Here is a 7532-nt window from a genome sequence, read left to right on the forward strand (position 1 = left end):
CCATAACGAGGAGATGACAACACAAATCCATCAGGACTGGTCGGTGTCAGCGCTAACTGGGGGCTGGGGATGTTCATGACAGCAAGAAATACGATGAGCGCAAATAATTACTGTCATTGTATTAATGAGATCAGTCATAACGGTATTTACTCATGTATCCTAGACATCATGGACGAGAGTATAGGGACACACTAACCAGAGATCGCCCCCGGTGTATAACCTCCGGCCTCCCGCCTGCCATTACTAACGTCACAGAAGGGTTCACTGATACCAGCGCGGTCCTGGGTAACAAGTCAGATCATGAGATTTCTCCATCCTAAATCTTCCCCATCACCTGTGATTGATATTGAGTGAAAGGAACCGCAGCAACTCAGCCAAAAAATGGAGACCCCGTAGAGTTACAGAGTTGGTTCACCAAGTGCTGAGGATCAGAGGGCAGAAAAGTCGCCAATGTTCTGCTGACTCCGTAACCAGACCGCCTCTGAAATTAACATTATCACAAAACCTTTCCATTGCCAGGAGCTTCATGGCCAAGCAGCTGCATGCAGCCTTACATCACCAAGCACAATGTCGAGCGTCTGATTAAGTGGTGTAAAGTCGCCACCACTGGACTCTGGAGGAGACGTGCCCTGTGCAGTGATGGATCACACTTCTCTATCTGGGCTTGGGGAACAGCAGGAGAACGTTGCCGACCTTACTCCATTGTGCCCGCTGTACAGTTTGGTGGGGGAGGTATAAGGATGTTGGCTTCTTTTTCAGAGGACGGCCTCGGCCCCTGAGCTCCAGTGATGTAAAGTCCTATAACTTCAGCATAAAGAACATTTTGTACTATTGTAGCTTCCAACTTTATGGGAACAGTTTGGAGAAGGTCATTTTCTGTTCCCCGTGACTGTGCCCAGTTCACAAGGTCCATACAGACATGGTTGGGGGGGTTAGGTGGAAGAACATGACCGGCCGCACAGACCCCGGACCCCGTTCACCACCTGTGGGATGAACTAGAACAGACATTGTGAGCCTGGCCTCTCCACAACATCAGTGTCCATCCTCACAAATGGCACAAACTCTACATTAATGTCTGTAGATTTACAATGGGAGGTCAGACCAGTGCCTGTCCTTACAGTCTGTATCTCACTGTCCATCACCTCGGAGTTTAGTCTCGTTGATTACTTTGACTTTTAGTTTATAGGTCCCATTGCTTCCTCTGAAAGGTCGAAATCTCAAAGAATTTTTTGTAGAAGTTGTATGGAATTAGAGAATAGGGTCTGTGAATTATCCAGACACAGCGCCACTGTTGTCTGTAGGCTGTGTCTGGTATTACATCATTGTTAAACTGCAGTACCAGACAAAGGCAGGAGTGGCGCTGTGTATGGTAAGTAGACCTCGTTCTTATGTCAGGGGAACAGGTTGCTGGAGTGCGGTACAAAACAACTAGGTGGCGGATTTAGTTTAGATAGGGAAAACCTGGCGGCGGGTTCAGGAGTTAGGCTACGTTCACATTTGCGTTGTGCGCCACAGCGTCGGCGCCGCAACGCACAACGCAAACAAAAACGCAGCAAAACGCATGCACAACGCTGCGTTTTGCGCCGCATGCGTCCTTTTTTTCATTGATTTTGGACGCAGCAAAAATGCAACTTGCTGCGTCCTCTGCGCCCAGACGCGGGCGCCACAGGGACGCATGCGGCGCAAAACGCAAGTGCGACGCATGTCCATGCGCCCCCATGTTAAATATAGGGGCGCATGACGCATGCGGCGACGCTGCGGCGCCCGACGCTGCGGCGCACACCGCAAATGTGAACGTAGCCTTAATCCATTTCTCTTCTCTGACTCATGCTGTGACTCGGATGCAGTAATTCTGGATCATGGCGGCAGTCTCAGGGTATATAAACCTGATCGGCTCCAATAAGTAAGCTCCAGTATTAGATGCCGCTGAGATACATCATTAATATATACAGACACTATGGAAATTCCTCACCGTGCAGTCGCTCAGTAAAAAGAGGATACGAGGAGAGCGCACATAATGGAGCGCGGTGAATGCAGGCTTATTGGGAGAGCACCACATAATCTCATCACCGGGAGAGGGAGATTGAAATCCTAAATTGCTCCCATGGGAGCCCTTTATGATCTAATCTGATGCCATTAGATACAGAGCTTTCAATGGCTATTGATCAGATGTCTCTTTCAGAAATCTATGGCTAATGAAGGCCATTGTTACTGGGCCACCGCTCAGTTTTGTTGCTTTTCTCTGCTCATCGTTGTCTACTTGCTTCATATCGATATCTAGAGTAAAAAACATTTTCGGAGCTCAGTTATTTATAAAGAATTCTGATTAGCATTCAGTTAGTTTTTAACATGGAAGCAAAAAATTGTACAGTAAGGGTATGTGTCCACGTTCAGGATTGCATCAGGATTTGGTCAGGATTTTACATCAGCCAAAACCAGGAGTGGGTGATAAATGCAGAAGTGGTGCATATGTTTCTGTTATACTTTTCCTCTAATTGTTCCACTCCTGGTTTTGGCTTACAAATACTGATGGAAAATCCTGACCAAATCCTGATGCAATCCTGAACGTGGACACATACCCTTAGGCGACTGAAAAATAGGGAAGAGGGACACATACTGCAGCGCGTGTAGCGCACCGCCGCGACACATGTTATTTTATGTTAAGTCACTTCCCTAACCTCACTCGGTCCATTATATGTACCCACACAGAAATATTGCTCCCGGTGAAGTCACTTAATGTTCCTACACACTGTGATACCCTTTTCATGCTCCCCACAGTGGCCACAACACATGGTATGATACCTCCAAAGGTTCCACACCGTACATTCCCCCAAATACAGTATGAGAACTCCACAGCCTCTCTGCACACAGTATGATGTCCCCACAGCTCCTCCATGCACAGTATGATGTCCCCACAGCCTCTCCGCACACAGTATGATGTCCCCAAAGCTCCTCCACGCACAGTATGATGTCCCCACAGCCTCTCCGCACACAGTATGATGTCCCCAAAGCTCCTCCACACACAGTATGATGTCCCCACAGCCTCTCCGCACACAGTATGATGTTCCCACAGCTCCTCCACACACAGTATGATGTCCCCACAGCTCCTTCACGTACACAGTATGATGTCCCCACAGCTCCTTCATGCAGAGTATGATGTCCCCACAGCCTCTCCGCACACAGTATGATGTCCCCACAGCCTCTCCGCACACAGTATGATGTCCCCACAGCCTCTCCGCACACAGTATGATGTCCCTACAGCCTCTCTGCACACAGTATCATGTCCCCAAAGCTTCTCCATGCAGAGTATGATGTCCCCACAGCTCCTCCGCACAGTATGATGTCCCCACAGCCTCTCCACACACAGTATGATGTCCCCGCAGCCTCTCCGCATAGAGTATGATGTCCCCACAGCCTCTCCCCACACAGTATGATGTCCCCACAGCCTCTCCCCACACAGTATGATGTCCCCACAGCCCCTCTGCACACAGTATGATGTCCCCACAGCCTCTCCGCACACATTATGATGTTCCCACAGCTCCTCCACACACAGTATGATGTTCCCACAGCTCCTCCACACACAGTATGATGTTCCCACAGCTCCTCCACACACAGTATGATGTTCCCACAGCTCCTCCGCACACAGTATGATGTTCCCACAGCCTCTCTTCACACAGTATGATGTTCTCACTGCCTCTCCACATAGAGTATGATGTCCCCACAGGTCTTCCACACACAGTATGATGTCCCCACAGCCTCTCTGCACAGAGTATGATGCCCCCACAGCTCCTCCACACACAATATGATGTCCCTGGACCTCTCCGCGCACAGTAAGATGTCCCCACTAGAGATGGGCAAAACTCTTAATGTATCAGTCCAGCTGGTTCAACTAAACAGTTAAAAAAAGTTTGGGTTCAGGTACCAGAACAGTACCCGGACCACATTCACTTGAATGGGGGCTCAAACATCCATTGTTTGCCATGCTTTCATGTGCATGTGGATCGCCCCCAAGGGCTAGGGGGTACTCAGTACCGGGTCCTTTGGTTCTCAGGGGGATGTCACGGTGGCTGACCCAGTCCATGGCCCTCGGGAACGTCCATGTTAAAGGGAAAGGTATTTTAAGGGATATGTTCGTGACGCCACCTGTGGTATTCGGTCAGGGTGACCGACGCTGCCAAGGGGTCTGCTGGGGTGATGTTATGGCAGCTAGATGGTATACCTTCCCACAGGACACAAGGTTGCAGTCTCTTTACCTTTTACTGAAGGCTTCAGCATCCACAGTCCAGAGCACCAGATCACAGGGCAGACAGAGTCCGGCCGGTATGAAGGCAAATCCAGATTCCCTTTATCCAGGAGGAAATCAGTAGCCTTTCTCTAGCGCCTGGGTGTTGTACCTTACTGCTAAGCCTCTCATAAGGTCCTCACAGATGTTGTAGATGTTATGTTTCTCTCTCTCTCTGTCCCCCAGATGGATAGGACAAACCCATATGACCGGTGGCTTGAGGCATTTTACAGGGACTCTATCATGCCCCAGCCTCTAAGCGGTGCCACCTTGCCTCCTGGGTGTAGGGGCGGATCAGTAATGTGAAATAGGCTGTCCTGCCGGTCTCTGGAGCAAGGCATAAAGGACTGTTGCTCCCTCGGTGTTCCGGCTACCGGGATCCTGCGCCTCAGAAGGAGGCAGCCTGTGTAGGGCAGAACTCCTCTGATATCCACTCCTTTGCTATGACTTGTTCAACCTCTCTACAATACAGTTCTCCTTCAATGTCTCTTTCTGGAAGCTGCTGTGCTCAGGGCAGGCACGGCTCCGTGATCCCACCCTTGTAAGGGACCAACTACCTGAGCGAAGCTCAACCAGCAACTGCCTAACTTCCTCCCCAGGTCACCAGTTTTACCCAAGTGTGAAGAGTACCCTAATAAATAGTTTGTGATACCTGGATTCAGTTGTCTTTCTTTGCCACCAAATGTAATATCACTCCCCCCTAGAGGAGAATGATATTACTGCAACGACCAGGACCCTGGGGTGCTGCACATGACTGAGCAGCAAACACTGCTTCTGATCGGCGGTAAAATCATTACCACAAGTCAGACAGCCACGGTTCCCATGCTGTCAAATGACAGCGTGAGCCCACAGCTGTGATAGCGTTTACCTCTGGTCACTGGTGCAGGCTGATGGGAATACATCAGCCTACGCCTGCTGCCGCTAATAACAATGTGAGCAGGCGGCAGCTGATGGGAGTATTCATCAGCCAGAGCCTGCGTTCTAAATAAATAATAAAAAAAAACAAAACAGTGTGGGTTCCCCTATATTGTTATTTACCATCCAGGGCAAACTGACAGATGGAGCTGCAACCTTCAGCTGTCAGTTTTACAGTTTTAGCAAGGCTGGTTATCAAGAATAGAGGGGTCCCCACACTGGTTTTTTTAAAATTATTTAAATAAATAATTTTAAAAAATGGCGTGGAGTCCCCCTAATTTTTTGACAACCAGCCAAGCTAAAGCAGACACTTGGGGGCTGGTATTCTCAAGCTGGTAAGGGGCCATGGATATTGACCCCCCAGTCTAAAAATAGCAGCCTGCAGCCACCCAGAAAAGGTGCATCTGTTAGACTCTGTCCCCGGCTCTTCCCACTTGCCCTGTTGTAGTGTGAATATAAAAATGGATATTTTGAGTTCATATTGAAATATACAGAATGCATTCAGACCATTACAAAGCAGCATTGCTGGTCATGCATTTACCAACAGACAATGCTCATAGTGACACAATCTTGGGTACTGTTTACTTATTGTCTGAAAGCCTTTACCTCACAAACAGTTATATGTTTCTCTATGTTTATTGTTTGTTTTTGTCAAACATGAAGGTTTATTTAACCTCTGTCTGTGGTGGTTTTATCTAATTATTGTGGGTTTTTCTCATCGTTTGATCTTTGCCTGGTATCTCTGTTTCATCTTATCTTGAAAGCTGGCCACTGGAGGGGCAAGATGAAACCAGAGTTACACAGTGTAAATCACGCCCCACTTTTCAGTTTTTGATTTTCCACAAAAATTTAAAATAACCAATAAATTTCGTTCAACTTCACAATTGTGTTCCACTTTGCATTTACATTCGGTATCTTCATGTTTGAGGCATGATATGTGGTAAAAGGTTGAAAAGTTCCAGGGGGCCGAATACTTTCACAAGGCACTGTATTTACTATTTATATGTACTTAACCTTTGTTAAAATATACAAAAGTGTACACAATCATACTATTCCTTTAAGTTTGAACTTTAAAATAAAATTGCGTTATATCGCAAGTAGTAGCCTTCTTTAAAGCCGTATCCGAACCTTAGTGTTAAAAACTTGGCAATACACCTGTAGCTGTGGCAAATGGGGTTCATATTTGAGTGGATCATGTCACCTCTGTGTTGTCTGGTGACCTCAAGCCCATAGATTAGTAATGGAGAGACACCTATCCATTACTAATTCTATAGTTATATTGTAAATAAAGACACAGCAAGTATAAAGTCCATTATTAGAAATAAAAGAAAAACACACTTTTTCTTTTTTTATATAAAAATAACAAACACAGTAATACTCACCTAGTGCCCATTCCATTGAATCCTTCATCTCCTGTAATAAAATAAAAAACAACAATAAATCTCACCTGTTTGCCGTTCTGTCCCACGCCGTACTCCATGTCTGGGTATACCGTATATACTCGAGTATAAGCCGAGAATTTAAGCCCATTTTTTTAGGCCGAAATTGCCCCCCTCTGCTTATACTCGAGTCATACCCAGGGGTCGGCAGGGGAGGTGGAGCAGCAGCTGTGTAATAATACTCACCTGCTCCTGGCGCGGTCCCTGGTTCCCCGGCGCCGACAGCTTCTTCCTGTAGTGAGCGATCACATGCTACCGCTCATTACAGTAATGAATATGGACCCCACTCCACTCCCATAGGGGTGGAGCTGCATATTCATTACTGTAATGAGCGGTACCATGTAACTGCTCAATACAGGAAGAAGCTGCCGGCGCCGGGGAACCAGGGACCGCGCCAGGAGCAGGTGAGTATAACACAGTGTGTGATATTCACCTGCTCCCCGTTCCATCACCGCCGGCCTCCGCTCCGTCTTTCGCGTCCTCTGCACTGACGCTCAGGTCAGAGGGCGCAATGACGCGATTAGTGTGCGTGCTGCCCTCTGCCTGAGTGTCAGCGTGGAAGACGCAGAAGACGGAGCGGTGGCCGGCGACGGTGGAACGGGAAGCAGGTGAATATAGCAAGTGCCGGGGGCCTGAGCAACGAGAGGCGAGTATGTGATTTTTTATTTTATCGCAGCAACAGCATATGGGGCAAATATCTCTATGGAGCATCTTATGGGGCCATGTGCAGCGTTATATGGGGCAAATATCTGTATGGAGCATCTTATGGGGCCATAGTCAATGTTTGTGCAGCTTTATATGGGGCAAATGTATGTATGGAGTATCTTATAGGGCCATAACGTTTGTGCAGCTTTATATGGGGCAAATGTCTGTATGGAGCATCTTATGGGGCCATA

The sequence above is a fragment of the Ranitomeya variabilis genome, chromosome 6 (assembly GCF_051348905.1).
Source record: "Ranitomeya variabilis isolate aRanVar5 chromosome 6, aRanVar5.hap1, whole genome shotgun sequence".
Taxonomy (NCBI): domain Eukaryota; kingdom Metazoa; phylum Chordata; class Amphibia; order Anura; family Dendrobatidae; genus Ranitomeya; species Ranitomeya variabilis.